Raw genomic sequence first — 12,861 nt, 5'->3', positions numbered from 1 at the left:
CATGCCCAGGACTTCATGAATCTAATTATAACAGACTGAATTCTGGGTAAACACATGTGTACTAGGCAAAGAGGTATATAGCAGCCAGTGACAATCAAAATGACCACATGTACCAATCACCTTGGAAAAACTTTGCAACCGCCCATCATGGCCCAAATATATTACAGACCATCCCACTTCTGCGGGGTTGTTACAGCTCTCTTAGTTGAAAACGCACTCCTCCTTTGGGGAGTAATGTCTTTTCATTTATTTTTATTTATTTAACTATCTATCTATCTATCTATCTATTTATTTATTTATTTATTTACTCCTACAGCACCTGGTATTCCTAGGTGGTCTCCCATCCAAGTACTAATCGGGCCCGACTCTGCTTAGCTTCTGAGATCAGACAAGATCGGCACGTTCAGGGTGGTGGCATGGCTGTAGACTCATTTTTTTATCTTTTCACCTCCCATTTTACAGGGCTGCAGACGTCCTTAGCATGGCTTATCTCATTCTAAAATATGCCTTTAATAAACCTTTCTCTAAATCTCACTGACCTGTGATTCTTTGCTGCATCAGCGGGGAAGAACTGAAGAAAAATGCTAATTGCACTTTTGTGTCATTACCAACCCCACATGCCACTAGGGCAACACCAAGGTTCAAATCACTTCCAAATGGTGACAGAAGGACTAAAACTCTGTTGAAAAATTCTAAAATTTATAATAATAGATGCAAATGATAGACTTTTAACAAAAGAACTTCATCCTTGTTGATCTTAAAGAAGTATTTAGTATTTTATTAATGAGTTAGTATATCTGCAAAAGGGCATTTTTCTGAATCTAAAACTATAATATCTGAAACATTTTATCTATGATAATTTAGTGATGCAATTGGAAAGAACTCAATGTTAGATATAAAAACTATTGTAGTAAACACTATTACTTTTTAATGATTCATAAAAATTATTTTAAAATTTTATTTATAATAAGATGTAATAACATAATAAAATATATAACATTAAATTATACATATATATTTAATTAAAGGTACTATATTACTTTTGATTTCACTTTTTTTTATCCTTACTTCCAATTGATCAGTAAGTACTCTCAAGACTGGTCTTTTCCAAACCATTAACTGCAATCTATTTTTGCTACTTCAAATATTCCTTTTTTAAAGCAATTTCTAGTCTAAAAAGGGCTCACTCTTTATTTCTATAATAGTTTTACAATTATTCACTTCAGTCACACTTTTTTCACTGTAATCCATGCTCTATAGAGTATCCCTTCTTCTCATTAGAAAATGTATGCCAGATCTTTCTCTCTCATAAATAACAGATTGCATTAGTTCCATCACTGCACTTAATTTTTAATCCCTTACTCTAATTTACAAAATCATACGCAATTTTCGTGAATAATTTTTAATGTTTCCTCTCATAAACTCTTACATTTTCCAACATATTTTTGAACATATGATTGTTAGAAGCAAAAATAATGTTTTCTGTATTCAACAAATAAGCCTATATGGGGTGAGAATAATCTAAAGGATCTAAAAGAAACTATGAGAAGCATAAAATGTAGCAGCATAGAACTTCAGATTAGACATCAAACATGCTTCCAATAAACTGACACTTGGTTGCTGGGTTTTTTTTTTAATTATTTATTTTTTGTCTACTAAATCTAAATTTCTTTTTCTTATAAATATAATTAGCAATTAGATCTTACCTAAAAGTGTAGCTATAACATGTAAAATCTAAATTTCTTTATCCATAAAATTATAACTAGCAAAAGATCTTAAAAATGTAGCTATAATAAACTAAAAGCACAGTCATGAAAAGGTTATACCTCAAGTATTCAGTGACCTACAAATATTACCAATTATTATGTGGCATCTGCATTTCTTCCACTTTTAGTTGAGAATTTTAAAACTTTTATCCATTATAAATGGAAATACAGGTACAATACATTTCAAAGATTAATATTATTTTTAACAGTATTTTGTTTTTTATTTGATAATTTGTCTCTTTAAGACAAATACACATTCACTACTAAACACATCCCTTCTTTTTTCATACTTTAGAAAAGATTATCAGATTGGTAATGGTAGATAATGTATGAAATTGTGTTGCTGTCTCTCTTGTCTTTCCATACCTTTCTACGCCTATTGCCAAAGTATTAATTTTCTGCCTCATTCACATCGTCTCCATTTTCTAACTACTTACTTTATTTTCAGACTAGACCCTAATATACCATATTCTGGCTGTTGTATTCATACTCTTCACACACCAACATAACTAAATCACTCTTGCTCAAAACTGTCTATTATTTACTGCTGCAAACTGAATTATATTTGGTAAAAAAGCTTATTTGGTATCAAAGACTCACAGATACAACAGTATCTATCTTTCTAGTGTTATCTCTTACATTTTTGCCTATGTGGAATTCATGTATTTAGATTAGGTTAATCAACATATTAGTCGGCCTAGAAAGTACACAATACTCTGGGTCTCTACTTCTTCTTCTATCTCCTTTTCCACTCAGAATTTTTAACTTTATGACATTTCATAATTTTTTTATGGATTCTATTTTATCTACTTAGGAAATATCACACATTCTTATGACCCAAAGTTATTACATAATGTCTCTACTTTTCTGACTTAAAAATTGATTTATCTGCATTATTATGATGAGAAAACCCAACTTTCTGTAATTTTTTAATTCTAGGCTTGTGTCATGCTTGATGACATTTTAACATTGAGAACTACTTTGAGCTGTGCAAGTGTATTTATATGTACTTAATTTTATTATGTTACTTTAAATGTTTTAAGGAACAGGCTAATATCTTGGATTATTTTTATAACAAATAACCGGCTTATAACACATAGGTCATAGTAATGGTACATTTAATATAAATTTTATACATATGTACTTTATATGTATACATTATAAAATTTATATTAAATGTACCATTTGTATACCATATGTACTTTATACTAAATAGTGACAAAAGCTGAAAGGCTGGAAGAATACAATATTATGGATATTTCTTAAGATTAATTAGGTAACTATTGAGAACAGAGCTGTCTAATAGACTGCTCTGTGATAATGACAATATTCTATATCTGTGCTGTCCAATATGGTAGCCTCTAAAATATTTTATTTATTAAATACTTGAATTGTAGCTAACATTACTGAAAAACTAAAATTTTAATTTATTTAATTTTAATGAAATTAAATTTATATCGCCAAATACAGTTATTGACTACCATACTGGACAATGCAGATCATATCCAGAAATTCAAGATGCCTGTCTTAGGAGGCATTGAATAATGAATCTTTTAGGACAATAAATTTGTTGTAGAGAATATTCTTTAATCTTTGCTATAAATTATCTACGAGTACAGTTAGTGCGGGTGCCAATCTATGCTTATACTTTCTCAAGGAGAGAATTTCATGGACCTTTTCCCCTCTGAATTATGTTTTGATTCACTTTTAAAATTTACATACAAAAAAATTCCTTTTTTTGTAAAGTTTTATAAATTTTGACTATTATATACAGTTGTAGTCAACCCCATAAAGCAACAGTCCCCAACCTCTTTGGCACAAGGGACTGGAACTCCTATGAGAATCTAATGCCTGATGATCTGAGGTGGTGCTGAGGCAGTGATGCTAGCACTGGGGAGTAGTTACAAATACAGATAAAGCTTCACTCGCTCACCTGCTGCTCACCTCCTGCTGAGCATCCCAGTTCCTAACAAGCCACAGACCAGTACCAGTCTGCGGGCCGTGGGTTGGAGACTCCTGCCATAAAGGCTTCTTTACTTAGTACAGAAAACATTATTTCATTTCAAGATATCACATGTTCAAAAACATTTTAGAAAAATAAAATTCAAGAGTTCCCAAAAGAATAAGAAAGACATCCTTGGAACTGGTCAAGAAGAAATATAAGGACTTTGACTAAATGATATCTGAAAAAGATAAATAAACTGCTTAGAAAGTGTTACAGCAAAGTATAAACCACAAAGAAAGGGATATATAGTTTATTTTGTGTAGGGAAATGTGTTGAAACAGTATAATGGAAAGAAAAAGTTTTCCTTTCAGAGAAAATAGTGGATAATTGAGGTAGCACTCATTTAGAATAAATCTCCAGTTCTTGGAGCAATCAAAAAATGAAATAATAATATATCTGTGTATTCACTTTCATTAATGGCAGGCTACTTATGTGCATAGAAATTCTTACTTAAACGGCCCAAGATTTATATATACTCTCTTCTCCCTATATATATTTATCATATATATATATATATTTATCATATATATAGAGAGAAGAGAGTATATATATCAAAACTCTGTTTTAAGTCAATTTTTAATTAATAACATCATGAAAAATCACTGGGCCAGTATATGGGGAGATTGAAGACCTAGTATATTATCCAGGCCATAGTAGCTATTGTTTTCCTGAGACTTTGCCAATTCAGTAGAAATCAGCTGAATTTCTAACCAACAAATAGAATCTGAGAAGCTGATTAACACTTTTGACACCTTCATGAGGCTATAAACATTAGGAATTGAAATCTAAGGACATATAAATTACAGATGAGCTCCATTAAAACTCTCCACCTTGGATTATGACACATTAAGGTGTACCTTAGAAATAAATGTGAACTTTCCTATACAACAGACCCTCACAAATACTGTCTCAATTTGGTGGTTCCTCAACAGAGAAACATAGAAATTTCATATGACCCAGCAATTACACTCTTAGATATATAGTTACAAGAATTGAGAACAGGTATTCAAACAAATATCTGTACACAAATATTGATAGCAACGCTAATCATAATAGCCAAAATGTGGAAACAAGCCAAACACCCATCATCCAATAGTTGTATAAACTCAATGTAGTATATTCATACAGTGGAATATTATTTGGCCTTAAAAAGGAATGAAGTACTAATACATACATATGAATAAACCTAAAAAAATTATGCCAAGTGGAAAGAGCCAGACACAGAAGTCAAATATTATATGATTCCTTATATAAAATACTAAAAATAGTTAAATCAATAGAGATAGAAAGCAGATTAGTGATTGTCAGGGCTGTAGGCAAAAGGGTGGGGAGTGATTGTTTAATAAGTACAAGGTTTCCTTTGGATGTGATAAAATATTTTGGAACTAGATAGAGTAATGATTGCACAATATTGTGAATGTACTAATGCTAGTGAACTGTACATTTTAACATGGTTAATTTTATGTTATGTAAATTTCACCTCAATAAAAAAGTAGGTTAAATTAAATATATGACTACTGTAGGACTCATAAATTGCACTGCAAGGCATTTAACCCCAGAAAAAATTGTGTGAGCACAATATTTTCTATACAAATATTTCTATACAAATATTTTCATATTGGCTTTATTCTTAATAGTCCCAAACTGAAACTACCCAAATTCCCTTAATGGGTGAATGGATAAACATACTGTGGCACATCTATATCATGAGATAATGCTCAATAATAAAAACTAATAATTATTGATTAAGGCAATGCTCGGATGAATCTCCAGAGAATTAGACTGGTTGAAAAAACCTAATTCTAATATATACTTTAAAGTTTTATTTACACAACATTTTTTAAAAGAAAATTATAGAAGTAGAGAAGAGTTTAGTGGTATCCAGAGGTCAGAGATGGGGGTAATGGTTAGGAGAGATGTGCTGTGGATATAAAAGGACAACAAATGTGTTGTTTAATTGATGGAATTCTTCTGTGTCTTTGTTGTATCAATGTCACAACCCTGACCGTCATAGGTATAGTTTTACAAAATATTGCCACTGTAGAAAACTCATAAAGGGCACAGGGGATAACTGTATTATTTTTTTCTTACAATTCCATGTGATTTTATAATTATCTCAAAATAATAAGTTTAATTATATCAAACTGACACAAACTCTTTCAATAAATATGGAAAGAAGTACTTCTTGATCTCTTTTATGAGGCCAACTTAACTTCAGAAGTAAATGTTGACAAGGCTATTACAAAAAAAAGATTAGTTGTAGGTCATCATTTATGAACATAATTGAAAAATACTTAACAAAATAACAAAATAAACAGAAATATTCTTAAAATAGTAATGTTGTGTCAAAATTGGGTTAGTTCCGGAAAGTAAAATTAGTTTAACAAAAAAAAAATCTATCATGCTATCCACAGTAAGATAATAAAGAAATAAAGGAGATAACCCATATAATCATTTCAATAATAATTGTGGAAAAATCATTGAATAAAGTTCAACATGTATTCATAGTTTTCAAAAAATCTCTTATGTTATATAGATGGTTTCCTCAATAAAATGTGTTCTTTAATTTAAAATATTCATCAAAATCATATTTGAGAGTTAAATGTTAATATTTTTTTTGACAATCTAGAAAAAAACAGGGATGGCTATATTTACCTCTTTTATTCAAAACTGTACCATATTTTCCAGCCACTGAAATAATATGTAAATAAAGTATAAACATCAGAAAGGTAGAAATCATATCATAGGCATTATGTCCATATCATAAAATTCTGAATTTAAAATTGAAAAAAAGTACAAGTATATTGTTAGAATGAATAAGTGCTTATTTTTGAAAGATTCAGCATTGTTCCAAGGCTGAGTATAAGGCAACTGTCAATGACAATCTGGGCCATCAGCTTTCTCAGTCATTTCCCAAAGGAGAAGGAGTCTCATAATAAGAAGGAAGTCTTTACCAAAATACTCTAGCAAACTTTCTCTTATTAAAACATTTTTTTTATTGTGTAGTATAGCTTACATATACAAAAGAGGACAAATCAAAAAATGTACGGCTCAGTTACTTATCTCAAAGTGAACTTCTGTGTAACAAGTACTTAGGTTAAGAAATAAAAGAAGTTGAAACCCTCATTAAACGTTTGCCTTCTCTCAAAAATTATTAAGAGTGTCAGAGAGCTTTTCCTAAATGTGAATATAGCTACTAAAATGTCCATATTAAAATAATAAAGATAATAAAAATTGTAAATATTTAATTATTAATTCACATAACAACATAAAACTCATTATGACTTGATAAAAACTCATAACTCTTATAAAAATGAAAAATGACTATTTCCAAAAAAATAAAAAGTTAGTGAGATAATTAGGATAGATTTACATTTATGTAAATATCTTTAATCACTTGCCTAGTAGAAGACAATTTTGATATGTTCTTTTGATTAAAATATATGTGGTAAAGCAAGGTTCCCACAAATATGTAGTGAGAAAAAGGAAATTACTTTAATAGTCTTTTCAGATAATAGTAGGTATTCTTTTTTGATACTATACCAAACTCAACATATGGTAATTTCTTAAAAGTAAGTTGCCATGTACAATCTAAAAGCTTATCACTAAACTTTAGTACTTTCTTTTATTAAAATCCTGATGTAATTTGCACTTTGAAGAAATATATTAACCATAAATTATATTGAACATCATGGATTGATCATTTGAAAAATATTGGTTCACTGAAACACGAAGTTTCAAATGTTATAAGTTTTATTTAAAAATATCAAAAGAAAATTTTATTTGTTAATATCATCACCAATCTAATTACAATAGCATTTATGAATTGGAAAGCTCATGGTGACAAATAAGTTTTTCCAACATTTTAATTTTCTCTTAAAAGGTTAAATTTTATCATTAAATAAAAATACTATCATTTGTGTTTTTTTTTTGAAATGGCTTTCTCACTTTATTCATGAAAAAAAAGTCTGCCAAATGATGAAATATGAATAATTACAATTCACCTTCCATTGTGTTACAAAGAATATTGTAAAAATCGGTATTTTTTTTAAAAGGTGTATTTTAATTTATTTAATCAAGTGAATAAATATTACTGGCTTATCTTAAGTGACACTGGCATTTTATTTTTCTGCTACTTACTCCTATTACAATTTAATGTCATTCCTTTGATTTGTACCATCACTTTTACCATTGTTGCTTTTGCTCCATCAGTGATAGTGTCAAAGAAGTAAAAAAAGAAAAGTAACACCTAACTGTTATGAAAACAGTTTTTGATTTCCAGAGTCTACGAACCAGATGTGAGAAAAATTTAACGGTGCAGTTAGAAATAAAGCAAGAAATACTTTTGTAGTGAGAAACTTTTTTATTACCCTTATTATACATTTCAATTTGGACATATAGTATGTTTCTTAGTGTTCATTTCATTGATACTTTGTAGTTGGAAAGAAGATGGTCTACATATTCTATAACATCTTTTTTTTTTTTGAAAATTAAATCAAATGTTTATTATTTAGAAAATTGGAGTCTAGGAGCTTCAGTCCTTTTATTGGTAAATATTTAACATTTCCTGAGTACAAGAGAATAGCACTGAAGAAATGAAAGAAAGAAATGCTAAAAGTGTTATTTGACAGTTATGCAGTTTGCACTACTTATAAAAAAACATATAACTGCTAAATAACACATTCTTATAGATTTGAATGATTATTTTATGCATAAATATATAGTTCTACAGGAAATAGAGTAATGTAATTCATTATAAGAATGTGAATACATTATAAATGTTTAGAACCTTTATTTTTCTTTCCTAGGTCAAAAAATACTCCTCTTTGGAAAACATATTTTTGTCGTTGAAGTGTTTACTATAGAACCACTGTTAAATATAGGTAACCCTATGAAATAGAAAGGCATAAAAAATTGAAGTTTACATGCCAATATTTATTCAAATAGCCTGTTTTTTTTTTTTCAAACAGATATAATAGAATAACTGACTATATACAGAAGTTACACAGTTATTGAAAGATCTTGAGGACTGGTTGTCTGAAATATTCATTTGTTAATGAAACTGATAATCTCAAGATGGTCGATAGAGTAATTCTTAAATTAGTAAAATGACCTTGGGGTCTATCTGAAGAAAAAAATTAGCTAAGTAAAAGTGCTGAGTACATTAAAAGAATTCACTTTTAAAATACCAGAGAACAAACAAACAAAAAGTTGTTTAAAGTTTACGAAATATTTTCTGTTAATAAAGAAAAAAACATAGTAGACTGAGTATGGGTCTATGCTTGGATTAGCTATAGAACTTTATGATTGTATTTATGTCACTAGGTGCATTATGTTGAAAGTGGTTAAATAAGGGCATATTGACTTAAGTTTATCATAAAGTAAAATAATTATAAATTGATTGTATTATTTCAATTTAAAATATTCTTAAAGCCAGTGTAAGGGAGCAAATTTTGCCATCTCAAAATATGTCACTTTGGCATACAGATTATTTTGAATTAAAGTTATTTGAGAAACAGCTAGTGAAAGAGGACACATCCTCCTCTCAGTATCCCAGTAAACAGGAAATAATCTCCCATTTGAAAGCTATGCTCCCTGCACCAGGAGGTAGAGAGACATCTTTATTGCCACAAGAAATTCAAGTCTGAGAAGGCTGTGTAAACAGCCCTTTACTCCATTATTAATTTACTGCCCTAAGCCCAAACTTCTTTGTATTGTCAATTCTTTACAAATTTCTTGTTTCTTTCTCTAAAAGTATATGAGCTGCTTGTTTTGGTCATTTTTTTAGGGCCCATAGCTGCGGGACCTCTGAACACACAACTTAAACCTGATTTTTTTCTGTTAATCTGTCGATTTAATTCTTAAACTAGCTAGAAGATCCTATAAGGGCAAACTAAAACTTTTTTCCTTCTCACAGTTGGCATAGTTGGCAGGATCCTCACTGACTACTCCCAAGATTGCTGCAGATGAAGAGATCCTAGGGCCTTTGACAAAAACCCATCAGAAAGCAAGAATTCTTATCAAGTCAGTGTCAAAGATCTCTGCAGGATCCAGTGGAAGTAAAAGTGATGAGAGTCTGTTTTCTCTCTAATTTTAGATTAGTAGGAGAAAATATTTGTGAAACTAGTTCCTTGTGCATAGTGACTATGATATTTGGCAAATGAGTATTCTTAGTTTTTATTAATCTTTTCCTCCAAGAGAGGGTCACATTTTCTGTGACTGTTGTTCAAACTGACCTTACAGACTGCTGAATTCATGGTTCTCACCAGACTTGTGTCTGTTTAGACAAACTTTGCTATGTGTCCCCTTTATAAAATCTGGATGAGGTTTTTGCTTTCTTCTCGTTCTATTATGTCCTGAGAGTTTGGCTTTGTGACCAGTAAGAGTATTTTCTCTGGTCTCCACCATGCAGAAGGTGCATTTACCTAGGTGCATATGGTGGCCGATACAATGGATAAAAACGGATGATAATGGATACAAAGAAATATACAGCTAGCCTTTGAAAAGTCCTTTAGGGATTCTCCTAAGTTTTCAGAAATTAAACTTAGAACAAAATTAAAGTCCAACATACATTCTCCTTCTTATAATCCTATCTCATCTCCTCAACAAATTCCTTTAACTCTTTCACCTTTCCAGAAAATCCTTTAAATGCCTAGTTGCTTATTTTCAACTTTCCTTTCCTTACAAGAGTTACAGAGAGCATTCCAGCCTAATCTCTAGGCCCAACATTACTCATGTAAGTGCTAAAAACTCAGAAATAAATTTAGCAGAAGCACCAGAATAGACAGTAAGTCTTATTTTGCTAGGTTCTATAATCAGGCATTGTCAACTTCACACATTTCTATGAAATGTCCTTTATGGCTACCTAATCCTGTGAAGATAGCTTTCATGAATGTAGGAAAAGAAGAGTTAAAATCAATAATCTGTGATTTTGAACTTAAATCTTTAGAAAAACAAAGATATGACTCTGAGAATAACAAAATTTAGTTAGACCCTTCCTATTTGCCTTCAGACATTTTCAGATATTATAAATATCAGAGCATTGAAAAAACGACTGTACTGAACATAAAATAAAGAAGGAAAATTTACATACTAATTGCTCTAACACTTCTGATAATAAACAAATACACTCCAAAATTTCTAGGAGAAAACTTGCATTAGTTTTATGTCCCTTGAAGATATAAATTCCATCATGTCTTTAAAATGTAAACACTCCCGGAGGTAATTAAAAGTCTCTCTAGACTAATGAAAAAAGAAAGAAAGAGACTTTTTTAAAAATACAAACTATTAATTAGTCTACAGTCATGCTACCCTGAACAAGCTCAATCTTGTCTGATCTCAGAAGCTAAGCAGGGTCGGGCCTGGTTAGTACTTGGATGGGACACCACCTAGGAAGATCAGGTGCTGTAGCGTAAAAAATAAAAAAAAATAAGATTGTAAGCTGAGAAGGTCCCTGCAATCTGTGAAGTCAACCAAGGGTTGCCTCGCCTGAAAAATAAACAAATAAATAAATAAGTAAATAAGTAAATAAATAATAAAAACACAAACTATTTAAAAAACTCTCTTACCCAAACTGTAACCTTAACTTCTTCCATCTGCCCAAAACACAATTATGTATAAATTAGTGAGTTTTATAATGCGCTTGATTCATGGCTAACATTTTAAAATAAAAGCTGAGATCTATTTTTATATGTATGTTTTATGTATATATATTATAAATATGGTAAATTTCTACCTCCAAATGGTATTACTAGAATTAATTTGTAAAAGAGCTTTATTTGTTTTAAAAATATGCACTTATAATTCAAGTATTTTCAATTTCACATGATTTAAGATAATTTCAGTAAACAAAAATTAGTTTAAGTTTGGAGTTAAATAAATAGTCACATCTTCAGAATTATTAACAATTTTAAATACATTGTAGATAAACAACTTTTATTCTACTTCAATTTATTAGTCAAATAAGTTTATGTTATTTCTGTTACAAAATTTTCATCCAGAAAAATAACTTAAGATGACGACTGACATTATCTAATGTCTAATGAAGTTTTTATAGATAACCTAGACATGATTGTTGGGAATGAGTAAATTAAATAGATATAAGCAGGATAAAAAGTTTGTAGGTAAACTTTTCAATAATGTTTATTGAATGGTATGTCTACATAAAAATAGTTTCTCAAATATCTTTGTTAAATTAAATGAATATTTAGTAAATATCTGGATCATTTCCAAATTAGATACAATATTGAAACATTAATGCTAATCAAGTTTAAATTTATCTACTTTTGATGTCTTATTATAGAGGAACTGAAGATATTTGGGTCTAATAATAATCACCTCTTGTGCCACACTGAAAACAATAATACTGTGAGGAAGTGCATACTTCTAGAAATTGTAAAATGTATTCAAAAATTTGCCAATCAAAAAATACTACTATAACAGTTTATAAGTACTTACAAGCATATATAATTTTCTTACACTTCCTTTTACTGCGCTTGACAGATGTTTCATTTTTTATAAAGTAAAAACAAGAATCTCTGCCAGCAAAAAGATTACCACTTGCTTTATCGCACTACTCACTTTATTGCTATGATCTAGAACTAAACCTACAATATCTGTGTGTTATGCCTAGACTTAGTTTTCATTAGAAATTAGGTTTATAAGAGTTAAGAATTATAATTAATATCTAATTAAAACTACTAGAAATAGGAAAGTAATTAACTTTGATTGCAAGGAAAGTAGGATATGTTTTCAGTAAAAGAAGATATAAGGAATGGAAATACATTTTGTTGAAGGAAAACAACAAAATTTGTTTTTAAAAGAAGCAAAATGGAAACGAGGAAAAACAACAAAATGGAAACGAGGAAAAAATAGCAAAATGGAAAAAAAGAAAAATAACAAAATCTGAATGTTAAAAAAAAAGTTATAAAAGATTTGTTAAAAAGAAATTTTTGGAAAGAAAATTTAACATGTGGTCAAGCTGGCTAAGGCTGAAATGAATTTAATTGATTGACTAAATTTCGAAATCAAAAGCAAGCTGGTACAAAATTAGAATTTTTTTCTCTCAGTTAAAAGAACAAAAGTTTCTTA

General features: G+C 29.7%; 2 pseudogenes; one reads left to right on the top strand and one right to left on the bottom strand.

The window, feature by feature from the left end:
- Window positions 1–307: 307 nt before the first annotated feature.
- LOC120598201 (uncharacterized) lies at window positions 308–428 on the bottom strand (annotated as a pseudogene).
- A 10,637-nt stretch (window positions 429–11,065) lies between these two features.
- Window positions 11,066–11,184, top strand: LOC120598203 (uncharacterized; annotated as a pseudogene).
- The last annotated feature ends 1,677 nt before the right edge of the window (window positions 11,185–12,861 follow it).

This window comes from Pteropus medius, unplaced genomic scaffold, assembly GCF_902729225.1.
Source record: "Pteropus medius unplaced genomic scaffold, Ma_sr-lr_union100, whole genome shotgun sequence".
In the NCBI taxonomy this organism is placed as follows: domain Eukaryota; kingdom Metazoa; phylum Chordata; class Mammalia; order Chiroptera; family Pteropodidae; genus Pteropus; species Pteropus medius.
This window is presented reverse-complemented; position numbering and strand designations above follow the sequence as displayed.